This window comes from Oryctolagus cuniculus, chromosome 6 (assembly GCF_051225735.1).
Source record: "Oryctolagus cuniculus isolate XC-2025 breed Fujian yellow rabbit chromosome 6, ASM5122573v1, whole genome shotgun sequence".
Taxonomy (NCBI): Eukaryota; Metazoa; Chordata; class Mammalia; order Lagomorpha; family Leporidae; genus Oryctolagus; species Oryctolagus cuniculus.
The window spans coordinates 9,973,206-10,000,814 of NC_142872.1; the positions used below are offsets into that span (position 1 = coordinate 9,973,206).

At 46.7% G+C, this 27,609-nt stretch overlaps 1 long non-coding RNA gene across 5 annotated transcripts in view; it reads right to left on the bottom strand.

The window, feature by feature from the left end:
• Nucleotides 1–1,870: 1,870 nt before the first annotated feature.
• Nucleotides 1,871–27,609, bottom strand: part of LOC149126007 (uncharacterized) — an 81,365-nt gene continuing 55,626 nt past the window's right edge. Inside the window, exons 4-5 of one of the 5 annotated variants that reach the window (XR_016235164.1) lie at nucleotides 6,910–6,996; nucleotides 4,380–5,854 (exon numbers count right to left, since the gene is read on the bottom strand). This is a non-coding gene — a long non-coding RNA (uncharacterized LOC149126007). Of the gene's footprint in view, nucleotides 3,037–4,379; nucleotides 5,885–6,830; nucleotides 6,997–27,609 lie in introns of those variants that run through there. The other 4 variants (XR_016235161.1, XR_016235160.1, XR_016235162.1 and 1 more) reach the window with 4 other exon arrangements.

Genomic DNA, 27,609 nt, shown 5'->3' on the forward strand with positions numbered 1-27,609 from the left:
GCCCAGGGTTGGATGCTCACCCAGAAGACCTGCTCAGTGTCACCACAGTCATTTTAAAATGTGGATTTTGTTCAGTTTGAAATGGACTTCAAAATGAGAGATGCCATTTGGGGGAAAAAAATGCTACCAAAATCCAATCAGATAGTTGGATTCAAATGTATTTGTTTTGTGAGGCTAAGTCTGGTGCAGTGTCCTTTAACATAAATCAGTTAAATGAGTTGGTGGATGCTAAGCAAATAACACAGATTCTCTCAAGCCAGGTAACTAAGTGAGACATCTCAGTGAGTAGCACTGTCAGAGCTTTGCCAACAGAGGAGGAGGACCGAAGTGGATCTGACCAGTCTAGGGTACGTGGCAAGCCAGGAATGGGTCACTGTGCTCCCAAATGGTCTCTCAGTAAACACATCAATGCTCCCAGCACTTGCCTTGTTAAGGGGAATAACAGTGAAGCCAGCTAGGGCTACCACCAGTGGCTCTGGCACATGGCTACAATCTATTTTTTGTTTTCTCCTTGTCACAGCGGCCTTGATCAAGTAAGAGCCATACCCAGACGCACCCACTCACAGCCTGGCCGGAGGAAGCAGCCTGCAGAGCCACAGAGGTTACTGTGCACGTCCTGTGCAAGCATAAACAGGCAACTCAATGCTGTCCCTCTTGGGTGGCTTCCTGCTCCCCTCCCCGCTAAATTCCAAACATTTCCAGTAGCCAAAATGTCCAAGAAAACATGTCTAACATCAACAAGAAAACACCTTTAATCAGATGGGAGCTTTGTTTTCAGATCCTTTTAGAACAAAAATTCCTCTTCTCTCCCAAACAAGAAAAAAAATAACAGGAACAGAGAAAGCAAAGCTACAGGCTCAGTTGTGAAATTCTACCCTCGTTTTCCAAAAGCCTGGCGACCCTTGCAGGCCAAGGAAACACTGTGAGTGTGACACTGAAAGCATCTTTACTTTTCTAACAATACCTTCAGGATCTTCAGAAGAGTATGCCTTAACTTCTTGACTGTGTTCACAAGAAAATATCAGGGTTGTCGGCCCAGTAAAAATTGCTACATTATAGTAATAACACCTTGGGCTCTGGCAACTCTGCCAAACATCAAGGATGTTTGAGAATATGTCTTCTGTGCACGCAAGACTCCAAGAGCGAGAAATGATTCCGCTTATTATAAAGACTCAGAACACGAAGCCCAGAATGTCTGAGCAGCACAAGTCATTTTTGACTCTTTTTTTTTTTCTTTTTTGAGAAAGAGAGGCAGAGAGAGAAGAAGAGACAGAGAGAGATTCACTCCCCCAGTGCCTGCAACACCTAGGCCAAGCCGAAACCAACAGCTGGGAACTCACTCCAGGTCTCCTGTGTGGGCAGCAGAAACCTAACTACTTGAACCATCATCCCTGACTCCCAGAGTCTGCGTTAGCAGGAAGCTGGAGTCAGAACCGAAGCCAGGCACTCTGATAAGGACTAAGGGGGCCCTAACCACGCTAGGTGCACCCTACGACAGCTTTAACCCCTGTTTTTCTAGGCTTTCTGACTTCTACACCTTCTCTTTCCCTGCGTCCCTTCTCTCAGGCCCTCCAGGTGGGAAAACACCCAGGGAGATGAGACACAGTCTGCCCCACAGACTGGAGGTGCCAGCCCCTGAGTGAAGTTTTCCTCGAGCGTGAGACTACTTGGTGGAGACCAGGCACTACCTCCTTTAGGCCATCTTGCTCAGAGTCCAGACGAACTCATCAGCCTCTCATCTCTACAGCTGTCAGCCAGAGGTCCCAGGGATCTGCAGTCAATAACCTTTGCATGTGTCTACACACATACACACACACAATTGCACAGAAATATCTACATCTCTCTACTGCTTTTTTTATATATTATTTAATTTATTTGAAAGGCAGAGTTACAAACAGAGGTATACAGAGAGAGGATCTCTTCCATCCACTGGTTCACTCCCCAAATGGCCACAATGGCCAGGGCTGGGTCAGGCCGAAGCCAGGAGCCAGGAGCTTCATCTGGGTCTCCCACATAGGTGCAGGGGCCCAATGACTTGGGCCATCTTCCACTGCTCTCCCAGATGCATTAGCAGGGAGCCAGATTGGAAGAGGAACAGCTGGGACTCGAACCGGCACCCATATGTCTTAACCCATTACACCACAATGCTGCCCATCTTTGCCTCTTCTTCTAGGGCCTACCTAGACATCCCTGGAAGTTCCAGCCACCAGATTTCCTTATCACTGGGCCAGCAGGGGACAGTTTGGAGTCTGTGATGTCCCAGTACTTGCTATGCTATCTCTTACAAAGGAAATCCTTTCTCACACAGGCCTTTTCTTCCTCTTCAGGCTCAGGACTCAACCCCATTCACACAACCCATGACTGAAAGAGGCAAGAACTATGGAGTGAGGCAGGTCTGGGTCTGGGTCCTGGCTCTAGCACGACTCATCATTTAACCGTAATGGAATATTATTTCAAGGATCATTTGTTGGGCACGTGCTGGGTGTAAGGTCTCATGCTTCTGGGAAATCCACGATGGATAAGTCCATTTGCTTTTCTCAAGAAGCTACTGTCTACTCAGAGTCACACATGCAGATCTGTACAGAGCTGAGACACAAAATACAACCCAAGGGACACACTCAGAGCCTGCATAAAAGCATAGGTCTTCTATAGGCCTCACCCAGTGATTCAAGGACTGACAGTCAGGGCAAGCCTCAGGCCAGAAGCAAAGCACAGCAAAGAGGGGGTCCAGGCACTGAACCCTCTGGACAGAGGGGCTGGCAATCCTTGTCCTCTGACACCCAGCCACTTCCTACTGGGCTTTCTGCTTTCCCCGGTGAGTGGATGTGGCCCAGCTTCCAAGTGCTGGTGACTGTACATTCAGGTACTTCGGTCTGCCTGGGCTCAGAGGGACCATGAGACAGACAGCCAAGGCTGCCTCCCTGTGCCGGCCTCCTCTTCCAGGGGCTTCAGCCAGTCCCTCGTCCAGGCCTCTGTGGCCCTCTGCAAGAACGGCCAAGATGTCTTCTCCCAACAAAGGAGGGCTCTGCACATTCTCTGCAAAGTTAGACAACAGAAGAGTGACAAGGTCATGCAAGGCAGAGACAGGGACGGGGAACACATGGACCCATTCACATAACTCAGCCAGGCAGTGAGCGAAAACCAACTGGCAGTGTCCTGCAGAGCTCAGCTCCGTCCCGGAAGCCTCCAAGGGAGTTGGCTCTTCTTTCTCTGCTCCTGCTGAGGCTGCGGATGCCAGCCTCAGTCTGGACAGGAGACACGCCTCAGTGGGCACTAGGTCTGAAGAGGCCATGGACAGCTCCCCTCCAGCCTGCAGAGGGACCCCCAGGGTGGGGGAGGGCACGTTTAGAGAGCAGCTGGCACTCCCTCATTACTCACTCCCACCTCAGCTGCCTCAGGATCCGCACCCGCCAGCCTGGAAAACTCCCCCACTACAGAGTTGGTGGCCGTCAAGAGCTGGAAGCATCTTCACTGGCTTCATCCCCCAGCCCAGCAGGCTGCAGCCAAGCCCCGCCCCACCCCACAGCGCCTTTTACTCACTGCACCCAAAGACGCCCCCCCAACAACCCCCAACTGCTGCACTGCCCCGTCAGATGCTCCTGTTTTTCCACCAAGCCTCAGCGCGAGGCCCTAACTGCACAGGTGCAAGGACAATACACTTCACGCCTGGCCTTCACTCCATTCTCAAATGCCTCCTGCTGTGCCCCCTTCTCCACGCTGTGGCTTTCACGCTAAACTCCCTCGAGTCCCATGAACACGTTATTCATAGCCCCCCTCTCCTCCTCGCCCCCACCATTCCTCCTCCGAGCCCTTGGGCAAATGCTTTCCTTTGAAAGTAACATCCCTGAACTTCTAACTCCTCATCCTCCTGCCCAGAAGACTACCTTTGGGGCTCACTTTAAATGTCATTTCCTCTGGGACCGGCACTGTGGCATAGCAGGTAAAGCCGCCACCCGTAGTGCCAGCATCCCATATGGGTGCTGGATCGAGATCCGGCTGCCCCACTTCAGATCCAGCTCTCTGCTATGGCCTGGGAAAGCAGTAGAAGATGTCCCAAATCCTTGGGCCTCTGCACCCATGTGGGAGACCCAGAGGAAGCTCCTGGCTCCTGGCTTCAGCCTGCTCCAGCCATTGCAGGAGTTTGGGGAGTGAACCGGCAGATGCAAGATCAATCAATCTCTCTCTTCTCCTCCTCCTCTTTCACCTCCTCCTCTCCCTCCTCTCTGCCTCTGCCCCTGCCTCTCTGTAACTCTGCCTTTTAAATAAATAATAAATAAATCCTTAAATATCATCTCCTAAACACAACCGTTCTCTCTCCACTCTTACAATAACAGGCAACACTGATTTGAGTTTCCCAAGCATCCTTTATCTCCAATAGATTATCCTGCATTGCACTATATTATGGTTGTTATTTATTTCTCTATATTGATTATTGCTCCCCATACACTCAATACATCTCACCCCCTGGGAACAAGACTACATTAGTCATAGCACAGACACATGCTCTGTCCTACACGGTACTTGACACAGGGCCACACAGTCTGTACATGTCTGCTGAACGTGAGAATGATGAAGTGAGTCGGATCAGAGACAGATGAAGGACTTCCTACAGCTGAGACAATGTCTGGATTAATGACAGGTCTACTACAGCATCAGCTCAACTCTTTGCCTTACAGATCAGGGAATCAGAGCTCAGAGAAGTTATGCAATTGCCTGCTGACAATTAGACTCTTGGCCTGAGTGAAACTCAGACCTTTAAGTTTCCCAGCTCTTACAAACACCAAATCGGTCATGAATGGAAAGTGTGTTCTCTCAGGACAGAACCCGTAATCTGTATCTTGAAATTGGGCAAAATCTCAAGGGCACGGTGGCCATGTTCTCTCCAGGGAAACTCCATCTTGAACCAGCCACGTCATGAACAAACCCACTGCTAAGTCTTCCATGCTGCTCATTCAAGTTCTTCTCCCTCAGTGCTCAGTGGAAGGGCAGGGGCACCGAGGTGATGGCATCATTCCAACAGCCTTCAAACTCCTTTATTGGCTGAGATAATCAGGAACAATGCCATCTCGGCCGTTGCTGTCCTAGTGAGTACGTTGTGACACGTTGATGTATGGATGGTGCTGTTATCTGGAGGACCACAGCTAACAAACTCATCACACCACATACGCTTCCTGTGAAGATTTATTTTAATGCTATCTTCTAATCCAAGCTGCTGCAAATTGGCAAAACTGAGTGGAATGGATTTTGCAAATAACTCAACTCCCAGATTCTTTCCATGCTGCAGTGACCCGAGCGCACCGTTGGGCAGCACCTATGACTCCGGGCAGAGGCTGAATAATCAGAGCTTCTGAGGGTAAACACCAGTGGATGAGGGACTCCCCCACTCCTGCCAGGAATAAATCAGCTATATCATTGTGGCCCAGGGGCCACAGTAGGAAATCACAAAATCATTGCTCTTAACAGTTACCCAGGATCACTTTGACCCCTGGGATTGACGAGAACGATGGTTAAAATAAGTTCCCGTTGTCAAAATAATTTCTATTTAAGACTTTTCCTGAGTGCAACAAAACCTGGCTTCCACTTGCAGATCAAAGCTCTCTCGGCCCCATGCTGAGGGCAGCAGCACAGTCCACTCCACTGGGCACAAGTCCTTGCCTTCCATCTTCCGACTGTCCCTGGTCGCAGTGCTGGGAACTCTTAGACGTGTCCTGCTCCCCAGCTGAGAAAGAAGCCGACCAACTCTGCCTCCAGAAATATGCGGAGAGCACCAGATGTTTGAGCGGTGATGCCATCCATAGTCAAGAAACTCTCCATTTAGAGAATCCACAGCCACCTCAACAGCTACATTCATCTGCTATATACAGAAAATAATGGGATGCAGCTCCTTGGGGCAAAATAAAAAAATCACAAACACATAAGCCTGAGATAAGTCTTAGAAATATAACCAATCATTCTCTCTTCTCCTTTATCTAAATTAACCTTTTTACACTCTTTCAAAGAGTACCCTAAACTAACTCCCTTTACAAAAACAGACTTGAAACTAGACGAATGGCATACTTGGATCTAATTTTGGAGGATGCAATTCTCTATTCCCCACAGATCTCCCCCAGAAGATCCGACAAGCCACCCCCTGATCCCACAGTGCTTCTGGGTGCCCAAAAGGACACCGATCCCACTCCCACTTCCAAGCCTAGTTCTGCACTGAGGCAGTTCCTCCATGCCACCCTCGCTGCAGAGGTCCCGAGGGCACAGAGGTCACACTGGCAGTCTGGTTCTGTGCGCATGGCCTCGTCTAAGGTCACCCTTGATGCACAGGGCTAACGTGCCTGCCTCCGAGGGAGGGGTCCCCGAGGCACTGGTGCACGCTGCACAGGGATACTACAGACGTCGCTTTCCTTCAGGGAGTTCTTGCACAACAGCAAACAGAAGTTTCTCTCGCGTTGACTCCCAGCTCTCTATGCCAACAGAGACAAAGAAGGATTCTGAAATGCTACAGCAAGGGAATTCTGAAAGCTGGGGTTCTGTTGTTGACATGCTTGTCTCTTCAGTGACAGGGGCTGCACCCTGTTCAACCCTGTACCACTGTGGGGTCTTCAGGGCTACTCAGTAAACGCCTGCGGAAGGCTGGCTGGATGGCCACACTTACCAAGGAACAGGCCAGCCCAAGGGATGCTAAAAATAATGTTTTGGTAATTCATCTGCTCATTCACCCCCCAGAATCCCACACAAAACTGCTTCTAGGACAGCCTGACTTCCTTGTGGATGCCAGTATTAAGACGCTGACTGACTGCCTGGAGACCACCCTTGCTCTGGGTATTCTAACTGCTTACACAGAGTTGAAGGTAGCACCCCCTGAAGTTCCCATTTGATTGGATATGAAGCGAGTTTACATTCACACTCTGAAGTCACCTTGGAGGCTCCGCTTGCCTTGCAACTGCTGCAGTAGAACCTCAGCTCCTTTGTTCACCCCAAGAACTTGGATCTGGTGGGAGAACACTGGAAAAGGCAACCAAGTACTAAGTATATCCCCCATTATGGGAGCAACAAAACCAAACCGATGAAAACCTCCCATTGCAAAGGCAAGTGAGCCATTTATTTTGCAAGAACCATGACAGAAGGATACTCTTCCTTATTCTGATCAAAACAAGTTGTTTAAAAACAGCTAAGCAGGGCTGGCACAGTGACATGGTTGGCTAACCTCCACTTGTGGAACCAGCATCCCATATGGGTGCTGGTTTGTGTCCTGGGTTCTTCTCTTCCAATCCGGGTCTCTGCTATGGCCTGGGATAGCAAAAGATGGCCCAAGTGCTTGGGCTTCTGCACCTGCATAGGGGACCCGAAAGAAACTCCTGGATCCTGGCATCAGATCAGACCAGCTCTGGCCATTGTGGCCATCTGGGGAATGAACCAGCAGATGGAAGACCTTTCTCTCTGTCTCACCCTCTCTCTCTCTCGCTCAGTAACTCTACCTCTCAAGTAAATAAATCTAAAAAATCTTAAAAAATAACAAATCAGATTGCTTGAGATATTTAATAAAATATGGTTGTATTATTTAAAAAGAACACCTACCCATTCATCCTCAAACATCTTCTGAATGCCTACCAAATGCTAGGTGATGCAGAGATCAAACACATAGTCAAGGCTTTCAAGAAATTCACACTCTAGTTTTAAAGAAGCGTAACAAAAATACAACTGTGCATGATGAACGCTCTCATGTCCATAGACACGGAGTTCTACAGAGAAATCTGGAACTCATTCAGCAAGGCTCATGGAATGCTTCCCCCAAGTGGAAATGCTTAACTTGATTCACAGGGTAACAGTAAAATACAACCAAATGGAAGGGTCATTGAAGAAAAGGGTTGCCTTTTGCTGTACTGGAGATCACAGAGACTAGAACCCGCACAGGCTGACAAGAGGCTTGATACGCCTAGAATAGGGGTTGGACTGCGGGACTCAAAAAGAAGTGGGGCTGTGTAGGTAGGCAAGGGCTTGACCATGAAAGACCTAACGTGCTGTTCTGAGAAGTTCAGCCTTCATCCTTTAAAACACAGAGCCCCTGACAACTTTGGGACATGAAGTGGCCACAGGTGTCTGCACTTTGCAAAGATCTCTCTGGTGGCCCGGTAGGAGGTAGACTGGAGAGGGCACCAGTAAGGCAAGGAGAAAAGAGGAACCGGATAGGATAACCTAGGCTACAACGAGAGGAGTAGCAGTGGCAGTAGAAAGAAAGGAACTGATTTAGGGCCCAGAAAGGAAGGAGACTTGCTAGGACGTGGTTGCCCTTCAGACACGGGTTCAACAGAAGGGACGCGTCCAAGATGTCTAGCTCCCATGACCCAGTGGAGACAGCTACATTGACTCCGCACCTTTTCTTAGCACTGCACGTGCCCACAAACATCAGAATCACTAGAAGGGATCGCAAGCTGTCAATTCCTTGCCCCCTCCTAGATTAATGAGTGAGGACTCAGCGAACTGAAGTGTGATACCCACTTCATGAAAGCAGAAAGAGAAGCAGGTGAGAGAGGACATAATGAGCTTAGTAAAGCCTGCTGTTTCTGAGAAACAAAAGGAACATCGAAAGGGATGGGCTCTGTGGGCAGGGCGCAACACCGGACTGCAGCTCAGGGGGTGCACAGGATCCGAAGGTGCTGTCGTTAGCAGTCAACAGCTTACCCAGGGCAGTTAAAGCTGCAGACAGCATTTAAACAAAACCATCCCGACAGGGCACAGAGGGGAGCAAGAAAAAACAGAAAAGCCCTGAGATTGACACTGGGCTGTGGAAGGTCAGAGGGCAAGTAGCCCACAAGGAGACGTGGCAGACAGTAGCACAGGAAGTCCGCCGTCCGCTCTGGCTTTCACTAAGCCAACCGAGACGGGACGCGGAGCAGGCATCACGTTCCTGAAGATAGGAGTTAGCACAGGCAGAGCTCTGTGGGTTCCAACACATTCTGTCTCCAGACAGGGTAAGGAGAGTAAGTGAGATGGTCAGTGAGACCTTCTCATACCTTCACCATGACTTGCACACGCTGTTTCTATACCATAGTCCCCAAACAAGAACATGGGGGCCACTCCAAGGGGCACACAGCAGAGAGAAGGCATAGTCACTTCCCCACACTTCAGGTGTATTCCTGTCAAATACATCAACTATTTAATCCAGTCTATACGGACCTCAAACAGCAAGCCCAGGACCATGGTGGAGTTAGAGATTGTCCAGAACATTTTTGTCAATATCATTAAAATTTGTAATATTTGGAAATTCAACCATCACTTCAAAACTACTTACAGTGATCAGAACTACAAATGACCTGCCTAAACTGTCATCCACAGTCTACTTGGACAAGCAACTCCTTAAGGGGTGTTTCCAGTATTGCCCCCTGGAGAACAGCAGAAACCTGACTGGCATAGCCAGACATGACCTGGAGAAAGGCAGTGGCTACGCAAGTCCAATATCCCTGGCTAATTCCCGTCGGGGTCAGAAAGTTGCAGGGCAGGGGCCTGAGTTGTGATGTAGCGGTTAAGCTACCACCTCCAATGTCAGCATTCCATGTTAGAGAGCTCACTTGAGTCCCAGCTGCTCTGCTTCCAATTCAGCTCCCTGCTAACGTACCTGGGAAAGCAGTGGAAGATGACCAAGAGCTTGGGCCCCTTCCACAGGTGTGGTAGACCCTGATGGAGTCCCAGGACACTGGCTTCAGACCTGGTCATTGTGGCCATTTGGGGAAAGAACCAGCAGATGGAAGATTTCTCTACCTCTCGTTCTCTCTATAATGATGCCTTTAAATAAATAAATAGATGGAGGAGGAAGAGGAAGAGGAGAAGATGGAGAAAGAGAAAGGAGCTGGCATTGTGGCATGGTAGGGAAAGCCACCACTCTCAAGACCCCATAGTCTGCCAGTTTGTGTCCCAGTTGCCCCACTTCATAGTCAGCTCCTTGCTAATGCACATGGGAAAGCAGAAGATGGCTCAAGTGTTTGGGTCCCTGCGATCCACAGGCAAGACCCAGATGAAGCTCCTGGCTCCTGACTTTGGCTTAGCCCAGCCCGGCTGTTGCAGCCATCTGTGGAATGAGGCAGCAGGAAGATCTCTCCTTCTCTCTGTCTCCATCTCTCTCTATAACCCTGACTTTAAAATAAGTAATTAAATCTTTAAAAAAGAAATAGAGGAAGTTGGAAGGCTGAGCTGCCTCAATAATGCTGGTCCCAACCTACTGAGCAGTTTTAGTCGAGCAGTTTAGTCCAGTCCTTGGCATCACTTCTCCAGGCTCCATTCCCTCATCTATAGAATAGGGGTAACTGTGCCTCCTCTGTGTGGCTGCTGAGAGGGTTAAATGAGGATATAGATATAGATATAGATATAGATATAGATACAGGTAGAGAGACAGATACATAAACGTACCAAGCGTTCCTTCTCTAAAAGTCAGCTCTTACTATTTTCACTGTCAGAATCAATGGAGTGTGTTTTAGATCTATATAACTGGTTAGCTACAAAATTATTTTAAGGGGAAAAAAATCCACCTCCTAAGTAAAGCTTTTTGTTTTCTGTTTAATTTTACAAGACTCTTAAACACATGCTTCTAAAGTCCAAATGCAGCCTGTTTAGGTAGACACACGCTGCCTCTGTTGAAATACCTGAATTTCACCCTAAACAAATGCCAAAGAATTCCATTCCAGGGGTGGGTTGTACAGAGAACAGCAAGAAATAGGGATGAGTATGAGTTTTGTTCCCTTAACTTCTCGCTCTAAAAACACCTGAGAAAGGTTCCTAGCTCCAAGCCCCATTTCCTTGTTCGTGGAAAGCAGACTCGGAAGGGCATTTGTAAGGTTTCCAATGAGATATTATAATAGGACTCGACTAACGGTTCCTCTTCCCCTCTCAGGAGCAGCAGGAAAATGTGTCCCAGAATTCACCATTTCTGCTAAGGTCTGGGTTCGAGAGCGAAAGGTTAGCAGTGGTAATCACAGTGCTCTCAGAGCGGGAAACCCAGCATTTTTCTTCTTTGCCACTACCTGCATCCAAGCCGAGGGCTTACAGCAGACTTGGCTCAGGGCTGAATTCAGAAACACAGCACAGTGTTGGAGCCAGGGGTCTCCAAATCAGTTGTCTACAGGGATGACCCATGGAGCACCACTCAGAGGAGCAGCGTGGGGGTACCAAGAGCGAGGCGAGGACTGTGGCAGATAAGAGTATGCCCTCTCTCAAGTGGGCAGTGGCAACAACGTGGTTCGCTCCAGCGTTCTTTATGCAAGAATGCAAACTCAAACTGGAAGAGCAGCCAGAAACCGCTGGTGCAATTTTCTGAATTCTAAATGTTACCATGAAGTTCCAGTAAACACACGAATGTGTGCATGGACACACACACACACACGCACGCACACTGGGCCAAATGAAAACTCCTTGCACCAAACTCAGTCCGTGGGCCATCAGGCTGCTGCTTCTGATTGACGCATCACCACTGCCACCCTGCTGCAACCAAACAACCCAGTGGCATCTCGGAAGTGGCCGCCAGGCTGAACCTTGTCTTTCTCACCACCTGCTGCTGTTTTCTTCTTCTCCTCATAGCCAACCAAGGCCAGCAAGGTAAGCTTGAAGCAAATTTGGAAAGAACCTGTAAGGGCAGTCAGGTGGCCTGGGCTAGTTCTCCCCAGCAGGAGATGGGGAATCTCCTCCAATGCTTTCTTTGACAAGCTGCAAAGCGCTTCTTTCTTATGTTGCTGGACAAAGGACAAAAGAGACAGGTCTGGCTCCACTGAGGAGCCCCCTCCCCCAGGGCGGTCAGCTGACCTCCACACAAAGGGTGCTGGAGGCTGCTGGCTCCCCAGCCCAGGACATGTGGGGGCACAGGTGCAGCCCAGAGCCCTGGCAGGATGCAGCCAGGCGTTCCTGTGACAAGTCCAGGCCTGAGCAGGACGCCCCTGACAGTCTGAGCAGGAGGCGGAATCCGTCACTGTCTGAACCGACTGTCTGCGGCAAGTGCTGACACTGACACCGGATGCCTGAATGGGGGCTCAGTCGAGCAGGCATCTGTCACAGAAAACTCCCCCAACTCATATTTCACAGGGCGATCAGAGGCGCTGAGACAGGGACCCGAAGTGACTCATCACCAGAATATTAGCAATGGTGGTTTCCACACAGGGACAGCTGGGCTGCAGCCAGGAGCCCTCTCGGGAGACAACAAATGTTCAGTGCTCCTGGGGGGGGGCGGGGGCCGGAGGAAGGGGGGGCCAGCCAGACCTCTTGGGTCCCCCTGCATCCGTGCATGGTGCTGCAACACCCCCATGAGGCTTGGAAAGGAAGGAGCACAGGAGCAGGTGCCACGCTGGGAAGAAGGGACACACTTGGAGGCGATTACAGCCCAAAGGCTGACCTTGTCAGGCTTCCCTAAGGTCCAGGCCCCAGGCCTTTGGTTTCAAGACCCTACTGAGTGGAGCCAAACCCGTTGGGACTTATCCTTCCCCAAGAAAACAGTATGTTGTTTGTCCATCATTGCAGCTCCACCATGCACTCTGCGATACTCGCCTCTCGCTCAGTCTAAATGAATGGAAAGATGAATGGAAGAGGCAGCGCAAATACCAGTAAACTCAGCTTCGTCTCAGAAGCTTCGCAAAGCAATGGGTTCTTTCCAACAATGTCAGCATAATGATTGAGGGAAGGGACTTCTGGCAAGTGTGTGTCCTGTTGACCAAGGTACCGGCACTGCACTCTCCCAAAGTCCACTCTGCATGGTATATGACTTAGCTCCTCTGGGAAACTTGAAAACCAAGCAGAAAGCAAGCAGAAGATAAAATCTTTCCCAGAGCAAATGTGACTCTTTCAAAAGTCAGATGCTCAGGGCACATGCTGTGGCGTAGCTGGTAAAGCTGCTGCCTGCAGCGCCAGCATCCCATGTGGGCACTGGTTTGAGTCCCAGCTGCTCCACTTCTGATCCAGCTCTCTGCTATGGCCTGGGAAAGCAGTAGAAAATGGCCCAGGTCCTTGGGCCCCTGCACCCATGTGGGAGACCTGGAAGAAGCTCCTGGCTCCTGGCTTCAGATAGGCACAGCTCCAGCTGTCGTGGCCAACCAGCAGATGGAAGACCTCTCTACCTCTACCCTCTACCTCTACCCTCTACCTCTACCTCTCCTCTCTCTGTGAAACTCTGACTTTAAATAAATAAATAAAATCTTTAAAAAAAAAAAGTCAGATGCTTTTGATGTGTTGCCCAGATCTACAGTTATACAACTACAGATTGGGCAATATAAAGAACTAGATAATTGCTACAACACAAGTATCCAGGTGTGGTGGCAATAATCCCATTAAGAAAACCACTAACATTTATTGGACACTTCGAATATAATCAGCTTCCCTCAAAACACTTACATAGACGTGACTGATTCTCACATAACCAGAGAGGAGAATGGTATTCTGCAATGGGAGCACTATTTTCTAATATCACAGGATTGGAAACCAAGATCCAGGAGGCTTGGTTAAATTGCCCAAGTCATATAGCTGCAAAGAGGCTATTGGTTAAGCCCGATTTATACCCCCAGAACTTATGCAGATGTTTAAACTCTGATACCTTAAGCTTTGATGGATTGAAGGGTAGAGACTTGACCTAACTGCGGTAGCTAGAAGGTGGGGCCAGTGAGAGATCCTTAAGTCACTGGAGACGGGACCTCAGAAGGTGGTTCTCACTGGGGGACTGGCTATCTGAGCTCAGATTCTGCATGAGTGCTCTCTCTGTTTCCTGGCTCACTGTGTGATTGATTGCTCCTCCACGCCCACCATGACCAACGTCCATCAACGCCAGACTACGGGGCTGCCCAAGCCCAAACTATATGCTCCAACTGTAAGCTCAAAGCCATTCCTTTCCCGGGCTCTTCTCAGGAATTTTAGTTAAAGTAACAGAAAACATACTAATGGAGAGGCAGACTCAGGCTTACAAGCAAACAGTCCCTTACATTTAGCACTAAAATATATACTGATTAGAGTTGCTAAGGGGTATTGGTGAAATAATCCCATTGAAACTCAGAACACCTTGATTTAATCTTTATATGTACGCAACACCTATCAATTAATAAGCAAAAGAATGCCCTAACAGAAAACTAAACCAAAAAAAAAAAAGAAAAACATAAAAATTTTGACACAGGATCAAAAACACATGGGGGCCGGTGCTGTGCCATAGCAGGTAAAGCTGCTGCCTGCAGTGCTGCCATCTCACATGGGCACCAGCTGGAGACCCGGCTGCTCCACTTCTGATCCAGCTCTCTGCTGGCCTGGGAAAGCAGTAGAAGATGGCCCAAGTCCTTGGGCTCCTGCACTCGTGTGAGAGACCTGGAGGACACTCCTGGCTCCTGGCTGCAGATCAGCACAGCTCCTGCTGTTGCGGCCATGGGGGAATGAACCAGTGGATGGAGGACCTCTTTCTCTCTCTCTCTCTCTCTCTCTCTCTCTCTCTGCCTCTCTGTAACTCTGTCTTTCAAATAAATAAATAAATCTTTTATAAAAACACATTTAAAAGCTTACTTGTATGTAAATAATTAAAAATTAGCATGGCATGCTATCCAGTCTTTTTCCCTATAAAATTGACTAATATCTCACAAACTGATAATATCCAGGGTGGCTAAGGATATACCTTAGTGCTGACTTATACACTTCGGGGTGAGTGGGGAAGAGGTGGTCAACTTAATAATTCTAAAGGTGGCATGTGTCCTTTCCAGTAGTTTTAAAACATGCTATAAATTCTTTGATATTCTTTCCAACAAGTGGTAGGGCTCTTCACCCCCTTCCTTTTGGAATCAGGGTGGGACTGTGAATGATTTCACCAGGAGAATAAGGCAAAAGAGACAGCACTTGACCTCCAGGGCTAAGCCATCATTCCATCACCATTGTGCTGATAACCAAGAATGTGGCCTGTATGTGTGAGACAGACACACACACTGGGTTCCAGGAAGGGCTTCCCTGTGATAGGAGACCTCATGTTCCCTGTAGGCTTGTCTACCTCTAAAGAAAAGGGAGACGAGAAAGCCTGGGCCCATGATCTCGTTACAAACTCACCAATAAAATTAAGTCATTAGTCCACCTCTGGAGAACAACAAGAGAGGGTGAGAAAGTCCATAGAATTTTGGCCCTCTCTCTGCTGTGACCCTTCCGTGAATGAGAATCTCAAAGTCCTGAAGAGAAAGCTCTGGGGGGCTGACAACAGCTGAGAGATTTCATCATTGCAATAGGACCTTGATTTTTATGAATTATCTACATTCTAACTGTTCATTTATCTGTGAAATGCACACATGCTGCATTTAAGATTAACAATTTAAAATTATTAATTTTCAGTTTGTGTTGCAAACCCAGAACTGAATATTATAGTATTATATAAACACAGTCCTCTAAAATTCAATATCATTTCTTATTATAATACAGTCCTGATGGAGACTGTAGGCCCCTGGGAAATACAGGTTCTTCTACTTCATTGCATTCTGTAGAAAATAATGCACATTTAACAGAGCTTTCCCATCAAAGCACGCATGAAAGAAGAAACTTTAAAGAAAAAAATAAATCTCATTGGCTCTTTCACTTGGAACTCAAGGAGAGAAACAATACATGTAGCCAAACTTAACAGACAGTTTTAACCATTCATTTATATGTCGGTCTGGGGAGCCAGGAAAAGATTTTTCCATAGAACAAGCTGGGGCATGGCTCAACACTAGGTTACCGCTTGAGATGCCCTCATCCCACACTGGAGTTTCCAGTTTGAGTCCCAGCTTCTGCACTTGAGATCCAGCTTCCCAGCACTGTGCACCCCTGTGCAGATGATGGCGCAAATCCTTCGGTCCCTGGCACACACAGGGGACACCCAAGTTGAGTTCCAGGCTCCTGGCTTCTGCCTGGCCCAGCCCTGGCTATTGTGGATGGTTGGAGAGTGAATCAGCAGATGGGAGATGTCTGTCTGTCTCCCTCTCTCTCCTTTGTAAATGAGTAAGAATAAACAAAAACAGTTTTTTAAAAGGAATGCTCTGAGTTTCACTTCTGTGTCAGGATGGGGTCCTGCATGTGAGGAAAGCAGCCTGGGGGAAGGGAGATGGTGAGGAAAAAGTGGGAGAGGGAGGCAGGCCAGGGCTTTCATCTCTCCTGCCTTCTCTCACCCTTGCTACTTAGGGCAGCCCCCCCGCCCCAAGTCACGCCCAGACCCATCGCTAGAGTGGGAAGCCAGGGAAGCGAGCTAGAGGCTGGGAGGAGAGCGCTCTGCCAGGGAGAAAGTAAGGGGGAGGAAAGGCCTGGGGGTCCCTGTGGTCAGCGGGGCCACAGAGGCCCCTCTGTGTGAAACTCATTCACTGAGTGAGCCTGGCTGAAGCAACCCTACTCACGCGGGATCTGGTATTTGATGCAGTTACTAAGCACAGCAAGGTGAGGTCTGATTCCAAGGCCTTCTCCACCTCTTCCCATCTGGAAGAGTGTGGGCAAATGTATTCCACCTTCTGGTACCCAGTGGTCACCCACGTAACATCTGTAATCTCAACGGAACACTGCGGAAGCACAGGCCCAGAGATGCTGAGTGCATGGACCAGGTGCTGCCCAGACCCCTGCGCAGAGCAGGACCCAGCGCCCACAGGTAGCTGGGATGCAGCTGGCAGAGAGCCTCCCCTTGGGCGTTCCAAGATGCCCCACCACCCTGCTCAGGTTTGCCCTTTCCTTGGCCACCCACTCCCAGGGACTGATCAGTCTGACGATATCTCCGCCCAGCTTGGGATAACTGCAAATCGTCATTCTAGCTCCCTGCATGGCCACTTGACTTGTCCTCTCCATTCCTGCTTCTGCCTCCTCCCTATCTCAAGTGCTAGGCCAAGGACATTTCCAAACAAGCGGCCTATATACTAAACTCAGGTTCCTGGAGAATCCAGCCGAGGCTGGCACTTGCCCAGGGCCCAAAGACCCACGGTAATGACATAAACCCCAGCGGAATGAAACCAGAGCCTCATCTCCCACCTGCATCTGTCACCAGCCACAACCGCGGCCCTCCCCCAAGACTCCCGCCACAAACTGCCACACTCCCCCTCTGACCCAGGCTTTGCTTCTCATTAGGAAGATGACTCAAGTCAATACGGTGCCTCTCAACTGCCACCTACAGTTCTAGATTAACAAAGACCAGGCATCCAGGCCTCTGCCCGAGAAAAGCAGACCCTACTAACAGAGCCTCTAAGTGCATCTCACCCTCATCTTGCAAAGTACTTTCAGCAGCAGGCCCAGTCAGTGGTGCAGCAAGACGCTTAGAGCTCCTGAGGCCCAGAACCGAAGATCAGAAGGAGAGAAGCTAAGGGAGTCCGCAGACCAAGCTCTTTCCCAGACTGAAAACTCCCCGCTGAACACCACGACCGTTTTTTTTCATTTGCTCAGTTTTCCTCCCAGGCTCTTCTTCTTTAGCAAGGCAGTTGGCTTTCTAGAAAATCATTTTCTGTAATGCACAAGCCGAAACATGTTCAGAGGAGTATTCTCTTTCAATCTGTTGCTATCTTCATTTTGAACCGTATGCCTAGGTTCTACAGCGTAAACCACACTGATGTTGACTTAAACAATGTAGAATTCCCAATACAGCACAGTTCTTTGTTTTGACTTTGCTTCTGATCTGTCCCTACTACGGCATTACAGCCACCTCTCACACTGCACTGGTTCTTTCACTGACAAACACGCCATGCTGTCTAAAATCAGCCTAATTTGGGAGCGATAGCTCCCGATCCTCAGAGCATCTCCCACCCCTGCCCCAGATCCTGCTCCCAGTCGTTGATGTAAAACCCTTTCTAAAAACCAGGAGAGGGTAAGTGGAAACAGATCTGGAGCACAGAGAAACCAGCCATGTCTGCTGCATTTTCTGCCTCTGACTTTTTTTAAGTGTTTCACCAGTCGTTAACGCGTATACCACATCCCGTGGCTGCCGAGGAGCCCCGGGCTGTCCAACATGCCACGTTTCGTGCCACCTCCTGCTGTGCTGGCAGTCGGGTGGGGCATTATGGGGGACCCATCCTGTATTCACTTGGGTCTGTCTGTTCTCACTGCCGCTCTGTGGAGCACCAGCATTCAATCAAATGCACTGTGTTTTCACACTGCCTCCAATTGTTCCGCTCATGTCAGAGATACAGCTTTGATGCAGACAGTGCACCGGAGAAAAGAGGAAAAAGCAGCAGAAAGGAGGGAGAGGGATTAGCAGCTCAAAAGCTTTGAAAATCTTGATTTCGTTGAAATGAAAATATGCCTTATCTACCTTCTTTAGACATTGCTGATCACATTAATTCCAGATGAAAAGCGAGTCAGTAAGTGTCTTTTTTTTCCCCCCATGCTGGTGAAGTTTTTCTACAGGGGTCCTATAAAGGAAAACTGTGTCTCTCCTAGTGCTTCCAGGCATAGCATTGAAGTACAATCCCACTGAAATCAGAGTGACAGCTAGAAGACACCCCTAATCACCAGCTCTCTCAGTTCTTTCAGGGCTTGAACACAACTGTCAATTATTAAGGTCTCTTTGTAGGCCAGAGGAGGAGCAACGAATTCAAGATCTACATCAAACTTGCCGAAGAGACATAGCTACCTTTTCACACCTGATAGCAGTGTCCAACGGCAGACCCAAGCAGCAAGGCAAACTACAGTACTGGGGGGGGGGGGGGCGGTCATCAAAGCAATTGCAGAAGAAATCAGTAAAGTGGGTTAATAACCTATTATGCTTCACACAAAGTCAGTGGGCCACAGTTATCACATTTTCCAAAATAGAAATGTGTACATATTCAATACATATTCTTACTATAAAATTTAACTCAATGACTCTCTAATGGTTGTTGGCTGTACACGAGACATTGTGAATGAAGTGGACCAAACAGGCAAGGTCCTGCCCTTGTGGAAGTTATATTCTACAACAAATACGTCAAAAATATACTATCCCATCATCAAACGTGCTGAGAGAGAAAATGATCACCACTCTCCATCTCTCCCATTTCTTCCACCTCCCTCACATCTCCATCATTGAAAAGGAATGCCACAGGCTCAAAATGGAAGCCAGAAGTCCTAAGAATTATGAAAGTCTGCCATTCCTTTGGAAGAGGGGTCATGGGAGGCTGAGAGCTCATTGTCCTTACTGTCATCTCACACTGAAAACTGAGTGACAGGTGCATCCAGTTCAGTTTCCTTCAACAAACAGACCACATCTAAACCAGGTAACATCTAATTATTCTATTCTACTTTTGATGTCTCACATGGCAGTATAAGAAGATTGGGTCCCCCTGGACAAGAAAGGAGGCCTTAACAAAATCATTTGGGTCTACCAATTGAGCTGGAGACCAGAGAGAATAAAGGGAGAACGATTAGCCGAGGAGGAGTACAGCTATGTCTCTTCCCCTGTAGATTTTCAAAGTCAGTAGTTCATTCTGTCACCAAAGGAAAATCAGAAATCACATGCGTTACAAGCTCTTGGAGGAAGATCACTGGGTAAAACATCTGTGTTAGATGTGGTTTTCAGGCAGCTAGGAGGAGGCAGTAAGCTCATATACATGCTTTGGCTACCTTAACTTGTGATAGTACTCGTCTGAATTCTATGTTTAATGTTCTTTCTCTCCCTTTGCTACTGGCTGCTGTCATGTGTACTCATAGTAACAGTGTTAACAGGTTGGGATGCTATCTCAGTGTTGGGTAGAGTGAAGGTGAAAGGAGAACTGATCTTTTCCCCTCCTTCTGTTTGCATGTATGTATGTAAGTGCATGAATGTGTGTATTCTGTAAGCATCTTCTGCACGCATTCTTACGATATGACCCATCAATGTCTAGCTCCATTGTATGTATGTCAGAGATACAGCTTTGATGCAGACAGTGCACTGGTATCCACACCTCTTGCAGATGCCGTCCCAATTTCTAAAAAGCAACAGATCCAGCACTGGGTTCATGATCTTGCTCATACCCTGAACACCACTTTTCTTCCTCTATCTTTGAATGGAGGACACCATCAAAATGTCCAAAAATACTCACCAACAAAGAAAAACTAAACCATACAAACAGGCAGCCATTTATAACAAAACTCAAAAACCAAAAAGATGCTGCTGAAAAAATTAAAGGAAACAAAACATTTTCATGGCTTCACAGACATCACATGTTCATGGATTAAAAAAAAATCAGTATTATTAAAATGTCCCTACTATTCAAGGAAACCTACAGATTTAATGTAATCACTACCAAAGTTTGCATCCATAAAAAGAGAGAAAAGTAAAGAATGGGAAGTCAAATCACTGGAAAAGAACTTTTCTGAAAAAACTTAAAAGATGTGGAATCTCGATTGGATGGAAGGAAAGGGACAAGAGTGAAAAACCGGCCCCTGGGCTTAGCACACGGCCTCTCCAGTGCTTCCAAACATGTGAATTCGAGGAGGATTAAGGGAGTGGCTCTCCGCACTGATTCCTATTTAAATTCATCCTCTTTCACCATGGTCTTTTTCTCTCTCATTTACAGTGACTTTGATTTTTGTTATTATGCTCCCAGCTGTCAACGACTGAGCAACAAAAAATGGAATAATCAACTCCGTTCTAAGTGATTTATAAATATGTTGGGGGGAAAATGCGGTCCTCAGGATTGATGCTTTTAACATGCACTTCCCTTCCTTCTACTCCTGAAAGTAAAACCAGCCACAGGGCACTGTGCAGTATGCAAGGCCGCACCTCTGCCCCACAACCAGAAGAATGCCACAGAATGGAACACGGTCTTAGTTAAAACAGGACACACAGAGAGAACAGACTCTCCCTGCTGCAGGAGGGGAAGCACAGAAAAGCGCATTGTGTCTCCAGGAGACAAAGGAGAAGCACTGGGCACGGGACTGTGCACGCACAACAGAGATCTGAAAGGGCTTTCAGTGCCTGAGCCGTGAGCCCCCAGGCAACTCTGGCCAGAGGAAGGAGTAGGAGGCTTTCAACCAGGGCACTCCGCTTTCATGGAGTTGATTTCTTGTAAGTGACCTCTGCTACTTTGGCTTTTTGTGTGGGCACTCATCCTTTACATGCAAATAACAATTGTGAGGCATTTTCCTCTCTGCATAGTTAGATAATGAATTATTCCTGTTGCAAAGTGACCTCAAGAGCCCAAGACCTCATTTCATTTCAATTTGTGCCAATGACACGCTTGACAAATTCCTCTTTTTGGAGTCATGTGTAACTTTGGGTTTGAGTCTTGAGCTTCGCTACTCTTCTGACAAGGACAAAACAGGCTGCAGGATTTGGTCCCTGTCCTTGGCAGAACAGTGATTACAGGACCTGCTGGGGCCATGGGGTGGGATGAGCCTTGAGGATTTCTCTGTGATTGATTTGCTTTGAGAACAACCTCTCCAAAACCACGACATACTGGATGGGCTAAAATCACCAAATGGGAAGCAGAGCTCACTTTTAAATGGAAAAGCACACAAAGACCTGTAACAGGAACAGAACCACTTTCAAGAGGATTCTTGAACTGTTAGCCTCTCCTTGCGTTCTTCAATGCAAATCACTTCACATTTCTACTCAGAGTTTTTGTTCTGAGAGAGCCAAACAGAGCAATGTTTCTGTTTGTGTTCTTGTCAACTACTGAGACTCTCCTGCGAGCATTCTGTCCTCTCTTTTGTGAACTCAGAAGATAAACCAGTTTTGCACATTGTCAGTCTAAAATCCAAGGCTTCAGCCCAAGCATAATGAATTGCATTAGGAGACATGCCCATCAAAACACCACATAGCTGTGCCGGGACCGCTTGGAATAGCTGCCATTTGTTCATCTCGTCTCAGCCTAAAATTATTTAAGCTTCACCTGTTCCCATCTCAAATTATCCTGTAATTGCCTTTCATATTATGGGTATATCAGCAGTGTCAACCACACCAACTGACGCCCAGACACTGGGGCCTGGGGACTGGAAACCGGCCATCCTGCCTTGCTCACCTCATATGCTCTGGTCAGCGTTTGCATAATTACTTAGGAAAAAAAAAGTATTTCCTAAATGTAGAAATGTACTAAGGGAGCCATCGAATAGTCTTCAAAATTAAGTGCTCCTCAAAGCCACAAAACTTTACTCTAAAAACTACCAAGTTATTTGATGTTGACAAGATATACCTGCATAATTTACTTCTCATTTTCCAAGGGGGAATATTAAAATTACATAATGGCTATTACATATTGGAGATTTTTGTCTAAGCTATCTAAAAATTAAAAGCTCCTTTCAAACTTATGAAAATTCACTTAGAAAAATCTCATGCCTTATGCTCAGCTGTTTGTGAATTTCTCTGTGTAAGCTTCAAAATCAAGTTATTACTGCCCTACACTGCTTTCTTACCTTTCCATATAGAACAAAAATTTTAAATTATGTTAAAAAAAAAAAAGACCTTTCTATCTGTATATTTGTGACGTGCACTCCTTGTAGTTGATGGTTGAAGTTTTTTAAAAAGGATTTTATTTATTAATTGATTTGAAAGGCAGAGTTACAGAGAGAAAGAGAGAGGGAGAAAGAAAGAATCAGAGATATTCCATCTGCTGGTTCACTCCCCAAATAGTTGCAACAGCCAGAGTCGGCTTGGTCCAAAGCCAGGAGCTTTTCTGGGTCTCCCACACATCTGCTGCTGCTTTCCCGGCACATTAGCAGGGAGCTAGACCAGAAGTGGAGGAGGTGGGACATGAATGGTACCCACATGGGATGCTGGCACCACAGCTGGCGGCTTTACCCACTGTGCCACAGTGCCAGCCCTGGCTGAAGTCTTACAAAGGGTTAGAATTACAAAAACAATGGGTACAGAGTTCTAATCATGCACCTCGATACCTTTAATCCCATGGCCTGGGGTGGAATTTGGACTTTCTGAACTTGGATATCCTCATCTTTATCAACAGGAACAAATGAATTTCATTTCCAACAGTATAGTGGAACAGACACAATGAATACCACATCATTAATAACAAACAAAATACTGAAATTATGTAAAAAAAAAGAGCACTTTTACGACCCATCACTATCTGGAAAAGAAACAGGGTCTCTTCAGAGGGGGAGCTGGGAGCGCAGAATACATGGCAGTGAGCAGAGCTCCGAGGGCGGTTCCTGCTTGGAGGCCACCAGAGGAGCACAGACTCCCAGCTTCCGCTGACAGCTACTCAACACTCAGGGGTAAGGGAACGGGCCGGGCTGCTCACAGTCCAGCAGCAGACAACTGCATGAGCTTGGACTGCAGAAGCCGACACGGACATCTAAGCATGAAACAGAAACAGACATTCCTTTCAGAAGAGGGCAGGAAAGAAACTGTCTCAACAGGAGCAAGGGTCTCCTCTGACATTTCATAACTACCAGCAGCCACTGCACATTCCTCTACCTGAGCTCTAACACTAATTTTTTGATTCGAAAAACGTCAACCAAATTTAGTTTCCCAGGTCGAGTATCACCATACATCTATCATAAGCAAGCATAAGTTTTATTTGGAGGAATGCATCTCTTTCCCTATATTAGCAAAACTCTATCAAATGACTTTCTGAAGAATATAAATTCACACTTTATCGAACAGTATCATAAAACACATCCCAAAGCAAGAATCTTGAGAAAAAAATTTGACTATACAGAATCAGACCTATAATGATTTTATCCACTGAAATTATAAATCTCAGATTATAAATATACTTAAAGTTGAAAGTTGAAAGCCATGGAAAAGGCATTTATCCTAGTGGTAAAGACACCTACATCTCCCCTCGGAGTACGGAGTATGACTCCCAGTTGTCATTCCTGACTCCCATTTCTAGCGAACACAAATTCTGGGAGGCCTGGTGATGGCTCAACTGACTGGGTTCCTGCCACACGCGGGAGACCTCTGTTGCATTCCCAGCTGCCTGCTTTAGATCTGGCCCATCCCTGGCTATTGTGGGCATTTGGGAAGTGATCTGGCCTAGGAGATCTCTCCTCATCTCTCTCTCATATATATATATATATATACACACATCTATATATACACATACATACATATATATATACACACACACACTATATATATGTGTGTGTATATATATAGTGTGTATATATATATAGTGTGTGTATATATATACATATATATATACATATACATATATATGAGTATATATATACATATACATATATACATATATATATATAGTGTGTGTATATATATATATATATATATAGTGTGTGTGTGTGTGTGTATCTGTGCCATGGGGGAAGGGGGCATCTGGCTCTTAAACACGAAAAAGAGAATACTTAAATACAACGAAGAATGCAACTAAAAATAGATGAAGAAAATTTGAAAGAACAAAACTCTAACAAAAAATATAACGAAACATTTATATCTAGATGAGAGATCAATGGCAGGTTAGACACAGCTGAAGAGAATTTCTAAGACAGAGACAGAACTGAAGAGATCATGCAAGGCTGGATCCAAGATGGCTGAACAGGATGTAGCCACACTAACTTAAGCCGCTCCAGGGTATAAAAAGAACAAAGGAAAGACTACATTTGCAGGGGTCTGACTGACAGAAATATTTGCCAAAGTGGCAAAAAACAACAATGAAGACTCCTTGGTAGGAGGGGACAGAGGACAGATACCGCTGCAGCCACCCACACGGTGCACCAGCTGCCGCTGTGAGCTGCCGTCTGACCACGTCAAGGTAGAAAGGAATCGCCACGCCTTGCAGCTGCAGCTTGAGTCGGCGAGAACTCCGCAGTCACCACTTTTGCCGCAGCCTGGAGAGCTGACTGGGGTCTGAGCAACCGCCGGGCAGGCGGCAGGGAAGCCACTTTGATTTCCTCCCCTCCCCTACTCTTGCCAAACGCCACACTTGGCAGTGAAAACCCAAACGCTGCATTGTAGTCAGAATCAGGGCAATGTGTGGGGCAAAGAACAGATCCGCTGCGTCCTGCAGCTGTGGGAGATTTGGGGCTATGCAAAGCCTTGCTCCTCCACTCTTCATGAGCGAAGGGGATTCGCCTTACTTCTGGGAGCTAACACCAGAAGCAGCCCGTTAAAAAATCCACTCCCACCCCGGAGGATTTGCATACTGATCTCACTATACCTGCAACACCAGGACTGTAAAATTTCATTCTAAATTTGCCGGTGCCATGGGAATCTAGCTGGTGGACATAGGGAAGAACCTACCTGCATTCCACCTCTCTGGACATTCCCTTCAGAGTAAAATCTTTGTAACTTGCAGCCACCCTGTAGGGCTGGAGCAGGGTCCAGTTCACACACCCTAGTCCCAGGCCTATGGCTGTTGGTGTTGTAAGTCACAGCACAAATTGGACTCTCCCAGCAGGACCTGAAGCAGGGTCCATCCATGTCACATGGTCTCAGAGCCACAGCAATGGGTGTCACAAGCCCCAGCATCACTCAGACCTGAGAGTAGGACAAGGGGGCAGCCACCCTTGTCTCCTTCACACCAAGAACAAGGCCCTGGCTACCACATTCTCCAGGGAGACACACACTGAGTCTCTGTGGACCAAAGATACACAGCCAAAGAACCCCTTATTCATTTCAAAGCCACACTTCTCTCCCTACGAGCTGCAGCAGACTCGTCTATTGTGTCACTTACAGACAAATCCGACGCTGATTAAGACAAAAGAAATCACTCAGAGACCACACTCCTGGTCTCACCCAAATCCAAAACAACAAGCCGAGTGATACCCTGCATTCCGACTAAACCATAAACTCTTTTCTCATAAAACCTACTCCATAAAGAAAAAGGGACGAGTTGACCAGATGTGCAGAAGTCAACACGGGAACAGGAGACATGAGTAAGTAAGCTGTCAGGAAGCCTTCCAAAGAACACCACATCCTCCAGAACTAGATCCAACTGAAGAAAATCTATGAAGACACAGATACTGAACTCAAAATAATTATTATAAGGAAATGGAGGGAGATGCAGGAGACTACAGATAGGCAGATCAAGGAGACGAGGAAATCAATGAGTGACATGAGTGAAAATATTACTAAGGAGCTGGAACTCAGTAAGAACGAAATGTTGAAGATAAAATCTTCAATCCGTGAAATAAAGAATATGATTGAGAGTTTCAACAGCAAAATAAACCAAGTGGAAGAAGTAATTTCTGACCTCAAGGACAAAAATTTTGAAATAACCCAATTGGACAAAAATAAAGAGAAAAGAATTAAAAAGAATGAAGAAAGTCTATGTGAAATATGGAATACCATTGAACAACCAAATATTCATATTATAGGTGTTCCGGAATGAGAAGAAACAGAAGAAGGTATCAAGAAATAATAGTTGGGGCCCGTACTGTGGAGCAGTAGGCTAAGCCTTCGCCTGGGGTGGCAGCAATCCCATATATCCTGGCTGCTCTTCTTCCACTCCAGCTCCCTGCTAAGGGCCTGGGAAAGCAGTGGAAGATGGCCCAGGTCCTTGGGCCCCTGCACCCATGTGAGAGATCTGGAAGAAGCTCTTGGCTTCTGGCTTCGAATCGGCCCAGCTCTGGCCATTGCAGCCATTTGGCGAGTGAACCATCAGACTAAAGACCTTTTTCTCTACCTTTCCCTCACTCTGCCTATAACTCTGCCTCTCAAATAAATAAAATCAGAAAGAAAGAGAGAAAGAGAGAGAGAGAGGAAGGAAGGAATGGGGAGGGGGGAGGGAGGGAGGAGAGTTGAAAATTCCCCAGGTCTTGAAAGACCCATGGACATCCAGATACAAGAAATTCAAAGAACCCCAAGGTGACTCCACCAAAAAATGTCTTCTCCAAGGCATACTGTCATCAGATTGTCAAAAGTTAAAGACAAGGAAAGACTCCCAAACACACTAAAAGTATCAAGTTACATTGAAAGGAAAATCAGTTAGATTAACATCAGACTTCTCAGCAGAAATCCTACAGGCCAGGAAAGAGTGGGATGATATATCCAAGGTCTTAGAAGAAAAATCTTCCAGTCAAGAACATTTTATTTATATATATTTATTATATATATATATATATATCACTATTAAAGCTATCCTTTAATAGTGAAGGAGACATAAACTATTTTCCAGATAAGTGAACACTGAGAGAATTCATCACTACCAGACCAGCCTTACATGAAATTCTGAAGGGAGTTCTGTGTTAGAATGAATATGAAAACATACCACACTACCAAATTCACTAACAGAGCAGGCAGAATCAGTATCTAGTCAACAAAGATGACAAGTCTTAGTTTTCATTTTCGAATACTAATCTTGAATGTCACTGGATTAAATTCATCAACCAAAAGACTTATATTGACTGAATGGATAAAAATCTACAACCCCACAATATCCTGCCTACAAGAAACACACATCACCAACAAAGATACAGACTGAAAGTGAAGAGTTGGAAAAAGATAAACCAGGCCGATGGAAAACAAAAGCAAGCAGGCATAGCTACACTGATATCAGATAAAAACAAACTTTAAATCAAAAACTATGAAAAGATTTAAAAAGGAAATTATATTCTGATAAAAGGTTCAATTCAACAAGAAGATATAACAATCATAAAAGCATATGCACCCAACACAAGACCACCCACATATATACAGCAATTACTATTAGACATAAAGGGAGAGAGAGACTCCAATACAATAATAGTGAGTGACTTCAACATCCCACTCTCATCAGTGGACAGATCATTCAGACAGAAAAATCAATAAAGATACAT